Below are 23365 nucleotides of genomic sequence, written 5' to 3'. Positions count from 1 at the left end.
AGTCATCCTAAATGTGACTCTGGTGTTGCTGTTTGCTGCAAGTTCATTGTCTGCTATCTTAGAGGGATAGAGACATTGGATATTTCAACAATAGATGTTGACTTGCAAAACAGAGGAGAAAAAACTATGCAAATTGAAAAATACTCAAAGAGTTAATCCCGTCATACTTTCCTGTTGACCTTTGGTTGATGGCTTAAAGGACAACAGTTGTCACCTATATAAGGGGGATATGCCTCTGTAACAATAGATCCAAAGACTCTTTACAAGATCACAGCCAGAGACTCTCTACCAGTCAGCAGCCAGAACATCACAAGTGACACAGATTTGACATTCTACAGGATGCCAGCTTAGGGGACTACAGTACCAGATGAAAGAATACAGATCTGCTCCTAAACTTGTCACCTCCTCTGTGTGCATGCCACAGGTGGGGTAGTCAGCCCTGGAAGCTCTGTAGTCTCAGCTGGAGCAAGTCAGTGGAAGGGTGAGACTCTGTAGTTTTGCACCATCAAGGCCATCAACCTGGCTTCCTTGAACATCTCCATGGAGCCTGGTGACTGGTGGTTCCCATTCTTGGTTTCCCCAAACTTATCCATGGGACTCAGGTGATGGGTGGGTCTAAATCCTGACTACCTCAAATGTATCAATTGGTTCAGTGATGGTCAATGGAGCAGATCTGTATTCTTTCAGCCGGGGCCATGGTCCCCTAAGCTTGCATCCTGTATATAGAGCCATGATCTGACAGCTATCCTGTTCCTAGCTGTGGTTTTGTAAAGGGTCTCTGGTTCTTTGGATGTCTGGATCTCTTGTATGTCTTGGATTTCTTGTTACATAGACATATACCCTTTTTATAGATCACAACTGTTCTTCAAGCTATCAATCACAGATCAAGGGGAAGGGGTGACAAGGTTAACCTGCATTGTTTTATTATATTATTATTATTATTTATTTATATAGCACCATTGATTCCATGGTGCTGTACATGAGAAGGGGTTACATACAAGTTACAGATATCACTTACAGTAACCAAACTAACAATGACAGACTGATACAGAGGGGCGAGGACCCTGCCCTTGCGGGCTTACATTCTACAGGATTATGGGTAAGGAGACAATAGGTTGAGGGTTGCTGCAGCACCGGCGTCGGTGAGGCGGTAGCTTCGGTAGTGGTGAGGAGGCAGCGGGGTCAGTGCAGGCTGTAGGCTTTCCTGAAGAGATGGGTTTTCAGGTTACGTCTGAAGGATCCGAATGTGGTTGATAGTCGGACAGGTTGGGGCAGAGCATTCCAGAGGATGGGAGATATATATAGTTTATCCTTCAATATTTGTAAGTCAACAAACTGTATGGCCTGGTATAATGTGTAATCAACATGTCAGCAAACATCATTGTTCAGTGACCCTGCATCCCTGTTTTGCAAAGATAACAGTACAGTAAACTATAGGAGCTGATTTTGTAAGTTTGACCACTTACATGACATGAACAGTCTACAATTTTAAGAGTAGGTTAATTTTATCATCGAGAAATAGAAAATCAAAAATAAAATCCAAAAAATCACATTGTATAAATTTATTTGCATTTTGCAGTGAGAAATAAGTATTTGATTCCCTACCAACCAGTAAGAGTTCTGGCTCCTACAGACCATTTAGACCAGGGTTCCCCAACTCCAGTCCTCAAGAGCCACCAACAGGTAATGTTTTAAGGATTTCCTTAGTATTTCACAGGTGATGGAATTATTGCCTGTGAAGGTGATGCAATTTTCACCTGGACAATACTACGGAAATCTTGAAAACATGACCTGTTGGTGACTCTTGAGTAGGGTTGAGCGAAACGGATCGGTCAATTTCATAAATCGCCGACTTTCGGCAAAGTCGGGTTTCGTGAAACCCAACCCGATCCCAGTGTGGGATCGGCCATGCGGTCGGCGATCTTCGCGCCAAAGTCGCGTTTCATATGACGCGTTCAGCGCCATTTCTCAGCCAATGAAGGAGCATGCAGAGTGTGGGCAGCGTGATGACACAGGTCTCGGTCCCCACCATCTTAGAGAAGGGCATGACAGTGATTGGCTTGCTTTCTGCGGCGTCACAGGGGGTATAAAGGGGCGTGCACGCCGACCGCCATCTTACTTCTGCCGATCATAGCATAGGGAGAGGTTGCTGCCGCTTCATCAGAAGCAGGGATATAGTTAGGAAGGGAAGATTAACCCCCAAACCGCTTGTGCTGCAGCGATTTCCACTGTCCAACACCACCTTTTCTTTGCAGGGACAGTGGAGGCTAGATTTCTGTGCATCAGCTCTGTAGCTTATAAGGCTCCCTGATAGCTGCATTGCTGTTTGTACGCCGCTGTGCAAACCAACTGCTTTTTTCAAAGCAAAAATCCTGTTGCTTCTTTCTGCAGTTATCTTGTTTCTTTGTCCACACTCTTGTGTGCAGCTGTCCTTTTTATTGCTGACATACTTGTCCTTTGATCATTGTAGGGAGATTGAAATTCTACTACAGCCCTTGTATTTTTTTATATATCTGCCAGCCACTTTCTGCCAATCAAACTGTGTAGTGTAATACAGTGGGCCTGAGTTTTTCCTGCATTCTCCCACACATAAAAAGGGAGATTTAAACTGCCACAAAGTACATCTGTGTCAGTCCTGTTTGTGGCATATCTGCCAGCCGCTTTCTGACACTGAAACTGTGTAGTGTAATACAGTGGGCCTGATTTTTCAAACAGTCTCCCACACCTATAAAGGGAGATTTACATTCACAACAAGTTTACATACACCTTCTACCTTGTTTTACAGGACCACATAACGGTTGTTAGTTTGGTTACATTTTTCCAAGAATGAGGAAGTCTGGTGGAAGAGGTCGTGGCCGTAGGCGGTCATTGCCAGCTGGTAATGATGGTAGTGGTGGTGGTCGTGGAGCATCAGGTGGTCGTGGGAAAAGCAATATAGCACCTAAGTCTCGAGTTGTTGAGCCAGCGTCATCGTCTGGCTACACAAGGCCTCGAACGCTACCTTTTCTGGGAGTTGGAAAACCGCTTTTAAAGCCGGAGCAGCAGGAAAAAGTTTTGGCTCTCCTTGCTGACTCTGCCTCTAGCTCTTTCGCCTCCTCTTCAGAAAGTGCAAAATTTAAAAGCAGCGCGTCGTCAGTGGATGCTCCCGGTCAGGAACAAGTCGCTTCCTTGTGTCCTTCACCCAAACCAAAAGTGAAGGATGCGGCAGGCGACACTACAGGTTACTCCATGGAGCTCTTTACATATACTGTGCCTGGGTTAGAAAGGGAAATTGTTAACAGGCCATTACAAGATGAACCGGACATCGAGTGCACAGATGTACAGCCACAGCTAGATTATTATGCTGTTCCATTGACTCAGATCACAAATTGCCCTCGCAGTGTACTGAGCCAGAAACTGACCCTGATGAGACTATGGTGCCTGTTATGAACTGGTGGTTTAGGAGCAACACGGGACGTGCTCTAGAGGAGGTGGTACCTGTACTGACCGCAGTTCCTGAGCTTAACACAACACTAGAAGTAGCCGTGGGATGTTCCTGTCACTCCCTAGACACCTCTTCACAGCCGGAGGACTGACTGCCCCTAAAGATAGAAACAGGAAAGCTATCTTGCCTCAGAGAAAATCCCCAAAGGATAGGACAGCCCCCCACAAATATTGACTGTGAGTGGAGAGGGAAATGACATGCACAGAATGAAAGCAGGGTGTAGCAAAGGAGGCCAGTCTAGCTAGATAGATAGAACAGGACAGAATACTGTGTGGTCAGTATTAAAAACTAGAAAAATCCACCACAGAGTTTACAAAAATCTCCACACCTGACTAAAGGTGTGGAGGGTAAATCTGCTTCCCAGAGCTTCCAGCTTAACTGAATAAATCCATAGAGACAAGCTGGACTAGAAAAAACATAGAAAGTGCAGAAAGATTAAGTCCACAACAAGTGGACTGCAAAAGAACAAAGCAAGGACTTATCTTTGCTGAACTGGTCAGAATATCAGGGAAATCCAAGCAGAGATGTGAATCCAACCAGGAACCATTGACAACTGGCACTGGCTGAAGGATAGAGCCAGGATAAATAGCCGAGCCAGAATAAACGATCAGTGGAAGCAGCTGCTGACTGCTAAATCCAAGGAGCAGCAGTTCCACTTAAATCCACCGGAGGGAGCCCAAGAGCAGAACTCACAAAAGTGCCACTTAAAACCACCGGAGGGAGCCCAAGAGCGGAATTCACAACAGGTGCCCCGTCCCGAACGCTATAGCACCTTACACGGTGACACACAGGAAGGTGCACAGGACATAGAAGAGGAGGTGATAGATGACCCAGTTGTTGACCCCGATTGGCAGCCATTGGGGGAACAGGGTGCCGCTGGCAGTATCTCTGAAGCGGAGGAGGAGGAGCCTCAGCAGGCATCAACATCGCAACAGCTTTCATCTGGCAGGCCCGTATCTGGCCAAAAACGTGTGTCAAAACCAAAAACAGTTGTAGGACAGCGTGGCCATCCGGTTAGAGTAGCACAGTGTGCAATGCCTGAAAAGGTATTCGATAGTAGGAAGAGTACACCAGGGATTCAAGCTAACCAGGGATTCAAGCTAACCAGGGATTCAAGCTTGAGGAGGATAATTTGCATATTCCAGGTGCCTTCTGGGAAAAGCGAAGAGTCTCCCTCAGCAAGAAGATTGTTGGGTACAGCCGGGACCAGCTGCTTGGAAAGCATCACCAAACCAGGGATTGAAGCTTGAGGAGGATAATTTGCATATTCCAGGTGCCTTCTGGGAAAAGTGAAGAGTCTCCCTCAGCAAGAAGATCGTTGGGTACAGCCGGGACCAGCTGCTTGGAAAGCATCACCAAACCAGGGATTCAAGCTTGAGGAGGATAATTTACATATTCCAGGTGCCTTCTGGGAAAAGCGAAGAGTCTCCCTCAGCAAGAAGATCGTTGAGTACAGCCGGGACCAGCTGCTTGGAAAGCATCACCAAACCAGGGATTCAAGCTTGAGGAGGATAATTTGCATATTCCAGGTGCCTTCTGGGAAAAGCGAAGAGTCTCCCTCAGCAAGAAGATCGTTGGGTACAGCCGGGACCAGCTGCTTGGAAAGCATCACCAAACCAGGGATTCAAGCTTGAGGAGGATAATTTGCATATTCCAGGTGCCTTCTGGGAAAAGCGAAGAGTCTCCCTCAGCAAGAAGATCGTTGGGTACAGCCGGGACCAGCTGCTTGGAAATCATCACCAAACCGCGTGCCTGTAGGACATTATTGCAAGAAAGCTTGGCTGAGTAGATTACACAAGAAGGAAAGCACACAGCAAGTCAGCAGGATCTGGGAGCAACATGGCAGATGTGACAACCTACATGGTGAGCTGCAGCATGTGCTACATGTTTGCAGATCGACCAGAAGAAGAATCCAATTTCACCTGTCAGAAGTGTAGACTAGTGGCCCTTTTAGAAGAAAAGGTGCGGGGTCTGGAAGAAAGAATAGCAACTTTGAAACTCATCAAAGAGAATGAAGACTTCCTAGACAGAAAAGAAGCATCTCTACTGGTCACAGAAGGTGAAAAAAGTGTCAGAGAACCTCCAAAAGCAGATGAGTGGAAGCATGTGACCAAAAGAAGCAAGAAGACCATGGAGAAATCACCAACCACACAACTGAAGAACCGATATCAAATCTTTGTACAGGTTGAAGATGGCACACCTAAGGATGAAGCACTACCAGCAAGCAAAAAAGAAAAGGGTACGCAGCAACAAGTGACAGCAAAAAGTACAGCCAAGAAGCAACGAAGAGTGGTGGTGGTGGGAGACTCACTACTGAGAGGCACAGAAGCAGCCATCTGCAGACCGGACATAACCGCAAGAGAAGTATGCTGCCTTCCAGGTGCGATGATCAAGGATGTGACTGATAGGATACCAAAGCTCTTCAGCTCCAAGGACGTCCACCCATTTCTTCTGATACATGTTGGCACCAATGACACCGCAAGGAAGGACCTACCGACAATCTGCAAGGACTTTGAAGAGTTGGGGAAAAAAGTAAAGGAACTGGATGCACAGGTAGTTTTTTCTTCTATCCTTCCAGTAGACGGGCATGGCACCAGGAGATGGAACAGGATCCTTGATGCGAACAACTGGCTAAGACGATGGTGCAGACAACAAGGATTCGGATTCCTGGACCACGGTGTGAATTACTTGTACGATGGACTCCTCGCCAGAGACGGACTACACCTCAACAAACCTGGGAAACACACATTCGCCAGAAGACTCGCTACACTCATCAGGAGGGCGTTAAACTAGAGGAAGAGGGGACGGGAAGAAAAACATTAGACTCGAACAAAGAAGACCCAGGAAAACATACTCAGAAGGGAGGTAAGAACATTTCTAAAACAATCCACAGCGAGGAGATAGGAACAAAACAAAATCCTCTAAACTGCATGCTCGCAAATGCCAGAAGCCTGACAAACAAGATGGAAGAACTAGAAGCAGAAATATCTACAGGTAACTTTGACATAGTGGGAATAACCGAGACATGGTTAGATGAAAGCTATGACTGGGCAGTTAACTTACAGGGTTACAGTCTGTTTAGAAAGGATCGTAAAAATCGGAGAGGAGGAGGGGTTTGTCTCTATGTAAAGTCTTGTCTAAAGTCCACTTTAAGGGAGGATATTAGCGAAGGGAATGAGGATGTCGAGTCCATATGGGTCGAAATTCATGGAGGGAAAAATGGTAACAAAATTCTCATTGGGGTCTGTTACAAACCCCCAAATATAACAGAAATCATGGATAGTCTACTTCTAAAGCAGATAGATGAAGCTGCAACCCATAATGAGGTCCTGGTTATGGGGGACTTTAACTACCCGGATATTAACTGGGAAACAGAAACCTGTGAAACCCATAAAGGCAACAGGTTTCTGCTAATAACCAAGAAAAATTATCTTTCACAATTGGTGCAGAATCCAACCAGAGGAGCAGCACTTTTAGACCTAATACTATCTAATAGACCTGACAGAATAACGAATCTGCAGGTGGTCGGGCATCTAGGAAATAGCGACCACAATATTGTACAGTTTCACCTGTCTTTCACTAGGGGGACTTGTCAGGGAGTCACAAAAACACTGAACTTTAGAAAGGCAAAGTTTGACCAGCTTAGAGATGCCCTTAGTCTGGTAGACTGGGACAATATCCTCAGAAATAAGAATACAGATAATAAATGGAAAATGTTTAAGAACATCCTAAATAGGCACTGTAAGCGGTTTATACCTTGTGGGAATAAAAGGACTAGAAATAGGAAAAACCCAATGTGGCTAAACAAAGAAGTAAGACAGGCAATTAACAGTAAAAAGAAAGCATTTGCACTACTAAAGCAGGATGGCACCATTGAAGCTCTAAAAAACTATAGGGAGAAAAATACTTTATCTAAAAAACTAATTAAAGCTGCCAAAAAGGAAACCGAGAAGCACATTGCTAAGGAGAGTAAAACTAATCCCAAACTGTTCTTCAACTATATCAATAGTAAAAGAATAAAAACTGAAAATGTAGGCCCCTTAAAAAATAGTGAGGAAAGAATGGTTGTAGATGACGAGGAAAAGGCTAACATATTAAACACCTTCTTCTCCACTGTATTCACGGTGGAAAATGAAATGCTAGGTGAAATCCCAAGAAACAATGAAAACCCTATATTAAGGGTCACCAATCTAACCCAAGAAGAGGTGCGAAACCGGCTAAATAAGATTAAAATAGATAAATCTCCGGGTCCGGATGGCATACACCCACGAGTACTAAGAGAACTAAGTAATGTAATAGATAAACCATTATTTCTTATATTTGGGGACTCTATAGCGACGGGGTCTGTTCCTCAGGACTGGCGCATAGCAAATGTGGTGCCAATATTCAAAAAGGGCTCTAAAAGTGAACCTGGAAATTATCGGCCAGTGAGTCTAACCTCTATTGTTGGTAGAATATTTGAAGGGTTTCTGAGGGATGTTATTCTGGATTATCTCAATGAGAATAACTGTTTAACTCCATATCAGCATGGGTTTATGAGAAATCGCTCCTGTCAAACCAATCTAATCAGTTTTTATGAAGAGGTAAGCTATAGGCTGGACCACGGTGAGTCATTGGACGTGGTATATCTCGATTTTTCCAAAGCGTTTGATACCGTGCCGCACAAGAGGTTGGTACACAAAATGAGAATGCTTGGTCTGGGGGAAAATGTGTGTAAATGGGTTAGTAACTGGCTTAGTGATAGAAAGCAGAGGGTGGTTATAAATGGTATAGTCTCTAACTGGGTCGCTGTGACCAGTGGGGTACCGCAGGGGTCGGTATTGGGACCTGTTCTCTTCAACATATTCATTAGTGATCTGGTAGAAGGTTTACACAGTAAAATATTGATATTTGCAGATGATACAAAACTATGTAAAGCAGTTAATACAAGAGAAGATAGTATTCTGCTACAGATGGATCTGGACAAGTTGGAAACTTGGGCTGAAAGGTGGCAGATGAGGTTTAACAATGATAAATGTAAGGTTATACACATGGGAAGAAGGAATCAATATCACCATTACACACTGAATGGGAAACCACTGGGTAAATCTGACAGGGAGAAGGACTTGGGGATCCTAGTTAATGATAAACTTACCTGGAGCAGCCAGTGCCAGGCAGCAGCTGCCAAGGCAAACAGGATCATGGGGTGCATTAAAAGAGGTCTGGATACACATGATGAGAGCATTATACTGCCTCTGTACAAATCCCTAGTTAGACCGCACATGGAGTACTGTGTCCAGTTTTGGGCACCGGTGCTCAGGAAGGATATAATGGAACTAGAGAGAGTACAAAGGAGGGCAACAAAGTTAATAAAGGGGATGGGAGAACTACAATACCCAGATAGATTAGCGAAACTAGGATTATTTAGTCTAGAAAAAAGACGACTGAGGGGCGATCTAATAACCATGTATAAGTATATAAGGGGACAATACAAATATCTCGCTGAGGATCTGTTTATACCAAGGAAGGTGACGGGCACAAGGGGGCATTCTTTGCCTCTGGAGGAGAGGTTTTTCCACCAACATAGAAGAGGATTCTTTACTGTTAGGGCAGTGAGAATCTGGAATTGCTTGCCTGAGGAGGTGGTGATGGCGAACTCAGTCGAGGGGTTCAAGAGAGGCCTGGATGTCTTCCTGGAGCAGAACAATATTGTATCATATAATTATTAGGTTCTGTAGAAGGACGTAGATCTGGGGATTTATTATGATGGAATATAGGCTGAACTGGATGGACAAATGTCTTTTTTCGGCCTTACTAACTATGTTACTATGTTACTATGTTACAGTCTGGCAATTTTTTAACCAAGATCCGAATGATCAGTGCAAAGTGATCTGTAAGAAATGCTCAAGGACCTTTAGCAGAGGTCAGAATGTCAAAAATTTAAATACAACTTGCATGCGTAGACATTTAACCACCATGCACTTGCAAGCCTGGACTAACTACCAAACATCCCGTAACGTTGTTGCACCCGCTCACAATGAAGCTAGTCAGCAACGCTACATTCCTTCCCTCACTGTAAGCACACCGGTTACGACACCACGTGCAGCAAATGTGGAGGTATCGTCGCAAGGCCAAAGCAGTCAGGGAATCACCAGGTTCTTGGTAGGAAACACTGTATGTAGGCCAACAGCAAGAATACCTTCAACTACCTTCTCTCAATCCGCCATGTCCACCACCAACACTGCTAGTTCCACCATATGCAGCTCTCCAGTCCAGCTCACCCTACAAGAGACTCTCGTTAGGAAAAGGAAGTACTCATCCTCTCATCTGCGTACACATGGTTTGAACGCCCACATTGCTAGACTAATCTCGTTAGAGATGATGCCCTACCGGTTGGTTGAAAGTGAAGCTTTCAAAGCCCTGATGGCCTATGCAGTGCCACGCTATGACCTACCCAGTTGACACTTCTTTGCGAGAAAAGCCATCCCAGCCCTCCACCAGCATGTCAAAGACCGCATTGTCCATGCACTCAGGCAATCTGACAGTAGAAAGGTGCACCTCACAACAGATGCATGTGGATCACCCCCAGTGTAGGGCAATGGGGTACTCGGCACCGGGTCCTGCGGTTCGGGGGATGTCAAGGTGGCTGACCCGGTCCGTGGCCCTCAGGGGTGTCCAGTAACAGAGTTTATATATGGGCAAGGTGCAATAAAGAACGAGGAGACAGGTTTGCAGTCTTTTACCTTGTTTACTGAAGACTTCAGATGGTATCCTCAGCCCGGAGCGCCAGACGACAGGGCAGGCAGGGTCCGGTCGGTCTGAAGGCAATTCCAGAGTCCCCTTATCCAGGTGGAAATCAGTAGCCTTCCTACTAGCGCCTGTGTGTTGTAGTACCTCCCTGCTGAGCACCACGGGATAGTCCTCACAACTTTCGTGGATGTTTCTGATGTTCTCTCTCTCCGTCCCCCAGATGGTATGGATAGGACAACCCGTATGACTGGGTAGGCCTGGATCTTCTTTATAGGGACCCTAGAGATGCCCCTCTCCCACAATTTGCCTCCGTGTCTTCTTAGGTATTAAGATCTGGCAGCCAACTTGGAATTGACTGTCCTGCCGGTCTCTGGAGCAAGGCTTGGAGACAGTTACTCCCTCGGTGTATCTGGCTACCGGCTTCTGCGCCTCAGAAAGGAGCAGCTTGTTCCTGGCTGTTCTCCCTCTGGTATTTCTCTCCTATGCTCCGCTTTCCTGCACACTCTCTGCAGTATATTCACCTTTTAGTGTCTTTTCCCAGGAGTTGCAGCACGTCATGCCAGCAGAGCTCCTCTCCTTCTCTCTGCCTGACAGGAACTGAACTCCTTTTTCTCCAAATCAGGATGTAAATAAGGGCGTTCACCCTAAACAGGCTTAGAGCAACCCCTTCTGGTCTGGAGTGTGAACATGTTGCATGTGTGTAATACCTGAATGTGGTTGTCTTTCATTGCCTTCAGACATGACATCACTTCTCCCCTGAAAGGATAATGACATCACTGCGACGACCAGGACACTGGGGCGCCGCACTCCCCCCCTGTTAAATCCAGTACTCCGGGACTGGGAAAAGAAGAACAACAATACATTAGCAAAAAGACATACAAAATTTTGAAATGCTTTAAAACAAATTAATTTAACAGTGCTTCCCTTTGTGGGAGGTGAGGACACTTGAACATTGCGAAAGTCTCGGTCATGCACAGTTCATGACTCCCAGTTCAGTGTGTGCAAACTTGAAACAGCAGGGATCCCGGGTAAACAAAGGGATCCTTTTTAAAAGTATAATGAAAGGATTTGGAGCAATTCACTGTCCATTACTCCATTGTCCATTTTAAATCTGTAACAAAGATATATATACAAACATTTTCAACCAAACAGCAGCAACCGTTAATATTTCCAAGTTTTGTAGCGAATTGGGGTCTGATTTTTAGTGCTACGTGTAGACCTCCGCAATGCAGGGGTTGCTAATGACCTAACAGGGTACACTGTGCTTGCTATCGCTGGTGTAGTGCACTGTCTTTTGGCTACACTTCTAGTGAGTCTAGGTAGCACTGGTATGCTGGAGCTCTCAGGACTGCTTCTACTACTTGTAGGCATGGCAGATTCACCGACAGCAGAGAGTGGACTTGCCGATTCATCTGTTGGCATGGTGTCCTCTGTTGGAGTCTGCTGTTGGTGAGTTACGGCTGTGATCGCGTCGGCTGTTGGAATCTGTTGGTGCAGAGTCTCGCTTGGCTCCAGATGATCTGGCATCACATTTGGTTCCGGCGGTTTTGGCTGATGAAACGTCAAAACAGGTACCACGATGGCCTGATTTATTTGAGTCCAAGACTGGGGAAAGTCCCCAAGAACAGCGTGTATCACCTTCTCCTCTTCCACAGGTGGCAATGTTCTTGGATCTGTTTCTCTATCTCTCAGCTTGTCAGGGCATACTTTGAGGTGGTCCCTGGATATTGCTGTCAAAGTTTCTCCTCCATCTTTGCTGATGAGACAGACCTTTGTATTGTCAAAGTCGGATGGCAGGATGGTATATGGTTCTGCTTCCCATTGGTCGTCAAGTTTGTGTAGTCTCCTCTTCCATTTGAGTACTTGTTCACCTGGCGACAAGGGAATTGCAGGAGCATGCTGGTTGTAGTCCCTTTCTTGTTTTTGTCTGGCTTGGGCTAGACTTCTTTCTACGCATTCCTGTACTTTGCGGTACCTTTGCTGCCTTTCTGTATCCCAATCTGCATTTGGCGAGGTATCTTCTGGGGTTAAGACCCCCATGTCTAGATCAACAGGTAGCTTGCTGGATCTTCCTCTCATCAGGTATGCTGGGGTACAGTTGGTGGAATTCACTGGGATGTGGTTGTACATGTCTACCAAGTCAGGCAACTTTGCTGGCCATAAGTTCCGTTCCTCCACAGGCAAAGTCTTCAGTAAGTCAATTACTACTTGGTTCATCTTTTCACACATCCCGTTGGTTTGGGGGTGATACGGTGTCGTCCTGATCTTTTTACACCTGTATAAGTTGCAGAATTCCTGGAACACTTCCGCTTCAAAGGCTGGTCCTTGATCAGTCAGTACCTTTTCCGGGTACCCGTGTGGTCTACAGAAGTACTGCTGGAAGGCTTTGGCTGCTGTCCTTGCTGTCAGATCTTTGACAGGCACAACTACCAGGAATCTAGAGTAGTGATCTACGATGGTTAGGGCGTAGGCATAGCCTGACCGGCTGGGTGTTAGCTTCACATGATCTAGCGCGACCAGTTCGAGCGGTCGTTTGGTGATAATGGGCTGGAGTGGAGCCCTTTGGCTGTCACGGTCCTTCCTGCATAGGCTACATGGGCCACACTCTCGGCACCACTTTTCGATGGCTTTCTTCATGCCAATCCAGTAGAACCTTCCACGAAGCAGACTCTCCAACTTCCTCCATCCGAAGTGTCTTGCTCCATTGTGGTACGCTTCCAGAACCATTGGCACATCCTGCTTTGGGACTACTATCTGCCATACCAACTCATGGGTGCGTGGGTCTTTGCTTCTTCAGCACAGCTTACCATCGTAGATAAACAGCTTGCCTCTCCCCTTCCACAGCTCTTGCATCTCCTGTGGATCCTCTGGGCTAGGGTGCGAACCTGCTTGCGTCAGGAGCTCTTTCACCCGACAGACCGCGGGGTTACTGTCCTGAGTCTCTGCCCATCCATGGTGTGGCAGGGGATTCAGCGTGGCGTCCTGCTTGTTCTTGCGTCTGTTCCCCACATGATGGGAATACTGAGTGGCCTTGGGGCGATGGAAAGCTGGCAACTCTATTTCTTCGAGTGCTTCCGAGTCTTCTCCCATTTCTGGTAAGTTGGGCATCCTGGACAATGCATCGCCATTCGCATTCTTGTGCCCTGCCCGGTACTTGATGGTGAAATCGTAATTGGACAACCGGGCCATCCACCGCTGTTCTAAGGCACCACGTTTTGCTGTGTCCAAGTGTGTCAGTGGATTGTTGTCCGTGAAGACGGTGAATTTTGCTGAGGCCAGGTAGTGCTTGAACCTCTCCGTCACTGCCCAAACGATGGCGAGGAACTCCAGCTTAAAGGAACTGTAGTTGCCAGGGTTCCTTTCAGTGGTACGAAGTTTCCTGCTGGCGTAAGCAATTACCCTCTCTTTGCCTTTCTGGACCTGGGACAACACGGCTCCCAGTCCCATGTTGCTGGTATCTGTATACAGCACAAACGGTTGGTCATATTCAGGGTAGGCCAGTACCTCTTCTCCCGTCAGCGCCAACTTCAAACAAGTGAAGGATCCCTCCAGTCCGTCGTTCCAGTCAAATGGGGTATTCTTACCCTTGGTTTTCTTGGATTGGCCCACCAACAGGTCTTGCAATGGCACGGCTTTCTTTGTGAAGTCCTTGATAAAGCTCCTGTAGTAGCCTACCAACCTGAGGAACTGCCGGACTTCATGGAGGTTGCTGGGCTTCGGCCAGTCTCTGATCACAGTGACCTTGTCAGGGTCTGGGGCCACCCCTTCGGCACTCACTACATGGCCCAGGTACTGCACTTTGGGCTTTAACAGATGGCATTTGGACGGTTTTACCTTTAGGCCAAAGTTGGACAGGGCTTCGAACACCTCGGCCAGGTGCTTCAGATGGTCCTCATAAGTCTTGGAGAAAACAATGACATCGTCCAGATATAGCAACACGGTTTCAAAGTTCTTGTGTCCAAGACAGCACTCCATCATCCTCTGGAACGTTCCTGGGGTGTGCACAGTCCGAATGGCATGTAGTTGAATTCACAGAGACCCATCGGTGTGGTGAAGGCTGTCTTTTCCTTGTCCGCCTCTGCTACGGGAACCTGCCAGTACCCACTGGTGGGATCCAAGGTAGAGAAGTAGTTAGCAGATTTTAAAGCAGCTAAGGACTCTTCTATTCTGGGCAGTGGGTATGCATCCTTATGTGTAATGCGGTTTATCTGCCTATAATCAACACACATCCTCATTGTGCCATCCTTCTTTCTGACAAGGACTAATGGAGCTGCCCAGGGGCTACAACTGTCTCTCACTACCCCAGCCTCCTTCATCTCTCGCATCATGTCTTTGGCACACTGATAATGGGCTGGGGATACAGGACAGTATCTCTCTTTAATGGGTGGATGATCTCCTGTGGGGATATGATGTTGAATCCCTTTTACCTGCCCAAAATCTAGGGGATGCTTGCTGAAAACCCGCTCATACTCATGAACCACCCTGTAAGCCCCTTGTTTTTGGTGTGATGGGGTAGATTCAGTGCCTACGTGCAATTTCTGACACCAATCTTCCATTTGCCCTGCAGAGCCATTGTCCTCCGCCCGGTTGGACGGGACCAAGGGTTCTGTTGCCTGTATCACATTATTATCAACAGCAAACAATTTGGCAAGTGTGGCATATTTGGTTAGGTGGACCTCTTCCTCTCCACAGTTAAAGACAGGTATTGGCACCCTCCCCTTGCGAACTTCAACCACCCCTCTGGCTGTCAGTATTGTGGGCCTACTATCTGAATACACAGGTTCTACCAGGGCTTGATAGTCTCTACCCCGAGGCCTATTGCTGCCCGACAGCATATTAACATTTCACTCCTGGGGGGTATTGCAATGGGGTTTGAATCACTCACAGTGACACGACCAATCTCACCACCAGTCAGCTCCACCTGCTGTCTCTGCATCAGAGCTCTGATTTCTTTCTGCAGGGCGCATTGTTCACTGTAGCCAGCTGTTTCTGCCACCTGCTGTAACAAGACAATAACCTCTGCAAGACAATTTTCTATGACATTAGTACCAATGGTCATCATGGGGTTACATTCACGTCGGTCAATATCAGCAATTACAATTCCTTGGGCTTTCAATTCTACCCACCCCACTTTAATGGTGACCTCTTTGTACCCCACTTGTGGCAATGGCTGACCGTTACTGGATACTATGGTGAAATCGTCATCGGGGCCACGAGTAATATCGGTGTCCTCCCAATAACGTTTATAAAGGATGTAAGGCATAGTTGTCACCTGAGAGCCGGTGTCCAACAGAGCGTTCATGGGAATACCGTCGATCACAATGGGGAGAACAGGTCGTCCTCCAATGTACTTGGCTCTCCAGTTTTGTGGGCCTTGTCGTCCTACTCCTGGGGGTTGACCCTCTGCCCCAGGGGTTGCTCGTTTAAATGACAGTACCTTGCAATGTGGCCCACCTGGTTGCAGCGGGGGCAGATGGGTCGTCCGTCCTGATGAAAGCGATCGTAGTCCCTGCCTCTGGTCGGCGGGATCCTCTTCTGTCCTCGCCAGGAAACATCCTCCGGTCTGGAAGCCAGCTTGATCTTCTCCTTGGGGGCCTCCTGTAGGGACTGCACAGTCCGAACTAAGGCAGCAACGCTCTTGGTCAGCTCCTGCATCTGGAGGCGTAGTCCTGCAGGGGAATCGTCTTCCAGGATCTGGGCATCGGCCTCGGCAGAAACTTGAGCATCTGGCGCCACCTCCTGGTGGTACATGAGGGCTTGACGCCTGGGAAGTACTGCACGGCTGGGCTGTCGCTCCTGTAGCACTTGGATGGCCTTGTCCTTAAATTGCGCAAAGGTCAGGTCAGGATTCTGCATGGCCAGGAGGTGCAGTTGGGCCCTTTGGTGACTGCACAGGAGCCCCTCGATTAACCACTCCTTTAAGAGTTTATCCTCATCTTGCATGCTGTTTGGATCATCCTGCTTGATTGCCCGCAGTGTCTCCTGGGGATTAAGGGCATAGTCCTGTAAGCTATCCTGCGGCCTCTGCTTGCACCCATAGAACGTCAATTTAATTTCTGTAGCGGTGCAGGTGTCAAAGTTGGTTTTAAGCTTTGCAAAGACCTGCTGCACGGTCCCTTTATCCGCAGCGGGCCAGGACTTCACTTCTCTCAGAGCCGCTCCAAACAGTTGGCCCGTTATCATGTGAACTTTCTGAGGCTCTGTCAGGGGATAAAACTCAAGCAGGCTGCAGATCCCTTCCTTAAAGTCAGTTAATGTATGCGATTCTCCAGAGTATCGCGGGAGCCAGGCTGCTCCAGGTATGTATGGCATGGAGAAGGGCATTATGGCCACTGTAGCCGTGGTGGTGCCCGGCTGGCTGATGGAAGCGGCAAGCTCTGCGGAACCCGGCGGTGGTACAAGGCCTGCGGCTGCGCCTATTGCGGGGCCTGGAGGCGCTTCCAGGTCTGCGGCTGCGACCGCCGCTACTCCCCTTCCCGGATCAGACATGGCCGTTCCTCCCCTCTGCTAACCTGGTGGAAGTCGGGGCTTCTCTCTGGAATCGGCACTTTGCAGCGTCTCTTCTGGCGGCTCTGCTGCACGGCGTCTCCACTTCCGGCTTTCCCAGGCAGCAGCACGGCACCGGTCTTCTTGCGTCGCGCTCTTTCCTGGCTGGCGCCGCCCCCGAAGCTATGGCTCCTCCCCTCGCGCTCCACACGGCACGGCAATGGCGGATTTTGGCGGCAATTTGCAACACACAGTCTTTAAGCAAATCGTAGTTCACATACAGTTCTGGCACAGTTCTTAGGCGCACATGACCCGATTTTTCCAGGCTTAAGTAGATCCTGTTCGTGACGCCAAAATGGATCGCCCCCAGAGTAGGGCAATGGGGTACTCGGCACCGGGTCCTGTGATTCGGGGGATGTCAAGGTGGCTGACCCGGTCCGTGGCCCTCAGGGGTGTCCAGTAAAAGAGTTTATATATGGGCAAGGTGCAATAAAGAATGAGGAGACAGGTTTGCAGTCTTTTACCTTGTTTACTGAAGACTTCAGATGGTATCCTCAGCCCGGAGCGCCAGACGACAGGGCAGGCAGGGTCCGGTCAGTCTGAAGGCAATTCGAGAGTCCCCTTATCCAGGTGGAAATCAGTAGCCTTCCTACTAGCGCCTGTGTGTTGTAGTACCTCCCTGCTGAGCACCACGGGATAGTCCTCACAGCTTTCGTGGATGTGTCTGATGTTATCTCTCTCTCTGTCCCCCAGATGGAATGGATAGGACAACCCGTATGACTGGGTAGGCCTGGAGCTTATTTATAGGGACCCTAGAGACGCCCCTCTCCCACAATTTGCCACCGTGTCTTCTCAGGTATTAAGGTCGGGCAGCCAACTTGGAATTGACTGTCCTGCCGGTCTCTGGAGCAAGGCTTGGAGACAGTTACTCCCTCGATGTATCTGGCTACCGGCTTCTGCGCCTCAGAAAGGAGCAGCTTGTTCCTGGCTGATCTCCCTCTGGTATTTCTCTCCTGTGCTCCGCTTTCCTGCACACTCTCTGCAGTATATTCACCTTATAGTGTCTTTTCCCAGGAGTTGCAGCACGTCATGCCAGCAGAGCTCCTCTCCTTCTCTCTGCCTGACAGGAACTGAACTCCTTTTTCTCCAGGATGTAAATAAGGGAGTTCACCCTAAACAGGCTTAGAGCTCCCCCTTCTGGTCTGGAGTGTGAACATGTTGCATGTGTGTAATACCTGAATGTGGTTGTCTTTCATTGCCTTCAGACATGACATCACTTCTCCCCTGAAAGGATAATGACATCACTGCGACGACCAGGACACTGGGGCGCCGCACATGGACCAGTAGGCATGGCCAGGGACGTTACGTGTCCATCACGGCACACTGGGTTAATGTGGTGGATGCAGGGTACACAGGGGACAGCCATATTGGGACAGTTCTGCCTAGCCCACGGTCTAGGAAACAGTTGGCTGTAGGCGTTCGCCACCCCTCCTCCTCCTCCTCCTCCTCCTCATCCTCCAGCAGAAGCGAGAGCTCGTCCACAGACCACAGTCGCACGACCACTCCATCTCCAGCTGCCAGTGTTGCACTCGAGGTGTCCCATTATGGAACAGCTAGTGGTAAGCGTCAGCAGGCTGTGTTGGAAATGAAGTGTTTGGGCGACAACAGACACATCGTGGAAGTTCTGTCCGAGTTCTTGCAGCAAGAAACTCAGTCATGGCTGGGCACTGTACATCTTGAGGCAGTGTAGTCAGTGATAACGGAAGGAATTTTATGGCTGCCATAGCCCTTTCACAACTGAAACACATTCCTTGCCTGGCTCACACCTTGAACCTGGTGGTGCAGTGCTTCCTGAAAAGTTATCCGGAGATACCAGCCCTGCTCCTGAAGGTGCGAAGACTTTGCTCGCACATTCGCCGGTCGCCCGTACACTCCAGCCGTATGCAGAATCATCAGCGATCGCTCAATCTTCCCCAGCACCGCCTAATAATCGACACTGCAACAAGGTGGAACTCCACACTGCACATGCTTCAGAGGCTGTGCGAACAGAAGCATGCTGTAATGTATTTGTGGGAGGATACACATACACGGGCAGGCAGTTGGATGGCAGACATGGAGTTGTCAGGTGTGCAGTAGTCGAAGCTACAAGACCTCTGTCAAGTCCTTCAGTGTTTTGAGGAATGCACACGGCTGGTAAGTGCAGACGACGCCATCATAAGCATGAGCATCCCACTAATGCGTCTGCTGATGCAAAGTTTGACACACATAAAGGAGCAGGCGTCTGCAGCCGAGGACGAGGGAAGCCTTGATGACAGTCAGCCATTGTCCGCTCAGGGAACTCTCCTGGACGAGGTGGCGGACGAAGAGGAGGAGGAGGAGGATGATGGGGATGAATATTTATGGGAGGAGGAAGCTTCTCAGGGGGCAATAGAAACTGGTGGTGTTGCAAGGTCAGGTACAGGGCTTTTGCGGGAGACAAGTGATGTTGATTTGCCAGAAAGTGCTCCTCAACCCAGCACAAGCAGTGAATTGACCCCTGGAACATTGGCCCACATGGCAGATTATGCCTTGCGTATCCTAAAAAGGGACCCCCGCATTGTCAAAATGATGACCGATGACGATTACTGGTTGGCCTGCCTCCTGGATCCACGCTATAAAGGGAAATTGCAAAATATCATGCCACATGAGAACCTTGAGCAAATATTAGCAACCAAACAAGCTACTCTTGTAGACCGTTTGATTCAGGCATTCCCAGCACACAGCGGCGGTGATGGTTCTCACACGAGCTGCAGGGGGCAACATGGCAGAGGTGTTAGAGGTGCACAAATCAGAAGTGGCGTTGGACAGAGGGGTTTTATGACCAGGTTGTGGAGTGATTTCGCAATGACCGCAGACACGACAGGTACTGCTGCATCAATTCAAAGTGACAGGAGACTGCATTTGTCCAGTATGGTTACCAACTATTTTTCTGCCCTTATCGATGTTCTCCCTCACACGTCATTCCCATTTGAATACTGGGCATCCAAAATAGACACCTGGCCAGAATTGGCAGAATATGCATTGCAGGAGCTCGCTTGCCCAGCTGCTAGTGTGCTCTCAGAAAGAGTATTCAGTGCTGCTGGTTCAATACTGACCGAAAAAAGGACTCGTCTGGCGACCCAAAATGTTGATGATCTAACCTTCATTAAAATGAACCACTCCTGGATTTCTAATTATTTTGCCCCACCTTCCTCTGCTGACACGTAGCTTTCCTGTAAAAAGGTCTTGCTTTTGGACTCCTCTTACTGACTGCTCCAATTCCTCCATTTGCAGCTGCTGTATGTCCACCATAGGCCATTTTTACACCTCCCTAAATGGGCTGACTCCCCCCACGGGGCCGTGGTCACCACTTGGCGCAAGCACCCGTGCGAGTGCCGTTTGGCTGAACAGGTGGATGTGCCCACTTTTGGGCGACGGCACTGGCACAGGGTCCCTCATAGTACAATGAAGTGTCTCTGGCGGTGGTGGTGCACACCCAACGTCAGACACACCGTCGTAACATGAGGGGCCCTGTGCCAGTACCGCCACCCACGAGAGAGTGTCCCCCCCAGATCAAACAGTGCTCTACCACTTGCAAAATTACCTCTCACTGCTCCACCACAGTGTAGTCTGTGCTGATAAATCCTTCAATGGCACTGCCAATACCAATTTGTTGACATGATTGATGCTAGTAAAAATATTCAGGGGCCCTGTCCTACATTTACACCAGTTAATACTTTGCGCCAACTACCACTGTCTGCAAGTCAGCAGAGGAACCCACCCCTGTACCTAGGTATGCCACCTGTTTATTTGTGAATTATTTTTTTTTGCCAGACATTAACCTCACTTTATTATTTTGGCCTACTAAGTGTGTCAGACACTCCTTACAGTTGTCCTCCAATGAACAAAGCTAGGCTGCCTGTGTACTCCTGTAACCTATTTTTAACTGCATTTTGCCTATTACTTTTTTGGCCCTACTAACTGTGTCTGCCCCTCGGTGCAATTGTCCTCCGCTGACCACACCAATGCTGCCTGTGTACCCCTGTAACCTATTTAAGCCTGCATAGAGCCTACTTTTTTATTTTAGGCCTAGTAAGTCTGTCTGCGGTCCCTCCTTCCAATCGTCCTCCGCTGACCACACCAATGCTGCCTGTGTACCCCTGTAATCTTTTTTTAAACTGCATTGAGCCAACTTTTTTGTTTAAGGCCTACTACCTGTGTTTGTCTGCGCCACTCAATACAGCTGTCCTCCTCTGAAAAAAGCTGAGCTTCAATTGTCAGGTTTTCAGCCTATAGGAATTTGAAAACTGCATTTGGCCTACTTGTTTGGTTGGGGCCTACTAACGGTGTCTGCCGCTCCTTGGTATTCTCCTCCACTGAACAAAGCTGAGCTTCAATCTTCAGGCCTATATCAGATATTTAACTGCATTGGGGCTACTAGTTTGGTTGGGGCATACTAACGGTGTCTGCCGCTCCTTGGTGTTCTCCTCCACTGTTTACTCCTGTTACCAATTTTGAACTTTATTTGGCCCACTTTATTATTTGGGCCTACTAACTGTGTCAGCCTCTCATTACAGTTGTCCTCCACTGAACCAAGCAATGCCGCCTGGTTAGTCCTGTTACCAATTTTGAACTGCATTTAGCCTACTTTATTATTTGGGCCTATATCTGTGTTTCCTCCTCATCCTGCCCATTGCCCAGCCAGTGCTACATGAGTCTGCTGGTACATTGACCCAGACCACTACATTCCCCTTGCACTCTACACAGCCAGAATCTGACCCTGATGAAAGTCAGGTTCCCCTTCCCGCATACTATACCACCTTACACGGGGACAAAGAGGAAGGCACAGATGAAAGTGCAGGTTCCTTCATCAGGTGGGGAGGGCATACTCATTGGCGACGTAACTGTCACAGGGCCCCTCATAGTACGCAAAAGTGTCTCTGCCGGTGGGAGGCACCCCTGCCATCAAACACACTGCCGTACTTTGAGGGGCCCTGTGCCAGTGCCAATGCGAACGAGTGGGCCCCCCCTGCTTGCTCAGGATCACAGCACTTGCGAAGTTGAAATACTGACCTCTGCCTGCTCCACCGCCGTGACGTAGTCCGCGTTTCCTGGGCCCACGAAAAACTTGAGCCAGCCCTACCCCCCCACAACTTTAGCCAAATGACCCCCAATTTTCAATGCCTAACTATTATTATAAGGTAAATTAAGATTTACAAGCTTAAGTAACAAGAATTGATGTTTTTGACATTAAAATGGGCACTGTAGGTGTTTTCCTGTCCTCCACTCACCGCCGACTTTGCTCTCCCATTGACTTACATTGGGTTTCGGGTTTCGTGTTTCGGTCGATCCCCGACTTTGCGCGATAATGGACGATTTCACTCGACTCGACTTTTGACAAAGTCGGGTTTCACGAAACCCGACTCGATCCTAAAAAAGTAAAAGTCGCTCAACCCTACTCTTGAGGACTATGTAAGACAGCTGTCTTTAATGCAGGTCACAAGTTGATTAGGAGCGGTTGACTGGTCTGTAGGAGCCAGAACTCTTAATGGTTGGTAGAGGATCAAATACTTATTTCTCACTTCAAAATGCAAATAAATGTATATAATTTATACAATGTGATTTTCTGGATTTTATTTTTGATATTCTATCTCTCGATGTTAAAATTAACCTACTCTTAAAATTATAGACTGTTCATGTCTTTGTCAGTGGGCAAACTCACAAAATCAGCAAGGGATCAAATACTTATTTCCCCCACTGTAAGAGATAAATAACCATTCCACACTCTAGCTGTAGAATTTATTTTTGTTCAACTTTCAGAAAACCCAAATACATCATTTATTTTACACAATCTCCCGGCTTTTCATTACATCTGTCAAGAAGATTTTGTGTTCCATCAGTAAATAATTTTTTATTCTGCATTTGCAAACCGCGAATGCCTCGCTGTCTGCACCTCTTCATCTCCGACCTCACAGAGCTTCTTTCTTGAAAGCAATCATCATCTATCCAACAAAATCAGTTCACATGGACGAGGCTCAATATCAGAATCAGTCGTTGACGCCTGACTTTTTCTTTATGGCTGACTCTCGTGCGACTTTCCTTCTCTTTCTATTCATACGCATCTTGTGCTCAAAGTCTTCGATAAATATTGGCACCAGGCTTGCTCAAACAACAAAAACTAATCGCTGGTTTTCTGCACAAGTGGGTTAGCCATTGTTTCTTACACTGTAATCACAAATGGATGATTTAACATGATCAAACTTGCACATCAGCGACCGGGAAGAGGGAGTCCATGTACAAAGACTGTGTGCCCAACAGAAGATTTAGTACAGCCAGAGGGCAGGGAATTTTAGACTCACAACAAAAAAAAAATTGCACACGTGAAGTGTAGATAAAAGTGTATATGTAGATATAATTTTAGATATATAAAAGATTTCATACCCAGTGCTGGACTTTCACTTGATTCCTTCCTACCAGAGGAGGTCGGCACCCTAGAGGACTCGATGTAGCACTCCCTGCTCCACGGTGACTCTCCCTTACTGTCCCTATTTTACCCTAAACAGAGATTGTTTACTTCCAATAGCCTCCAAATTTATAGTTATATCTGAAATGGATAAGTAAATCCGAATATTCGGACAGTTTTTATGT

The 23365-nt window shown here is 47.7% G+C and overlaps 1 protein-coding gene across 3 annotated transcripts in view; it reads left to right on the top strand.

Annotated features, from left to right (window-relative positions):
* LOC143817467 (vitamin D3 hydroxylase-associated protein-like) overlaps positions 1 to 23365 on the top strand; it is a 63836-nt gene that overhangs the window by 4590 nt on the left and 35881 nt on the right. The gene's annotated exons all lie outside the window — the stretch shown is intronic.

This window comes from Ranitomeya variabilis, chromosome 3, assembly GCF_051348905.1.
Source record: "Ranitomeya variabilis isolate aRanVar5 chromosome 3, aRanVar5.hap1, whole genome shotgun sequence".
NCBI classification, from domain to species: domain Eukaryota; kingdom Metazoa; phylum Chordata; class Amphibia; order Anura; family Dendrobatidae; genus Ranitomeya; species Ranitomeya variabilis.
Note: the sequence above shows the minus strand (reverse complement) of the source record. Positions and strands in the feature narration are given on the sequence as shown.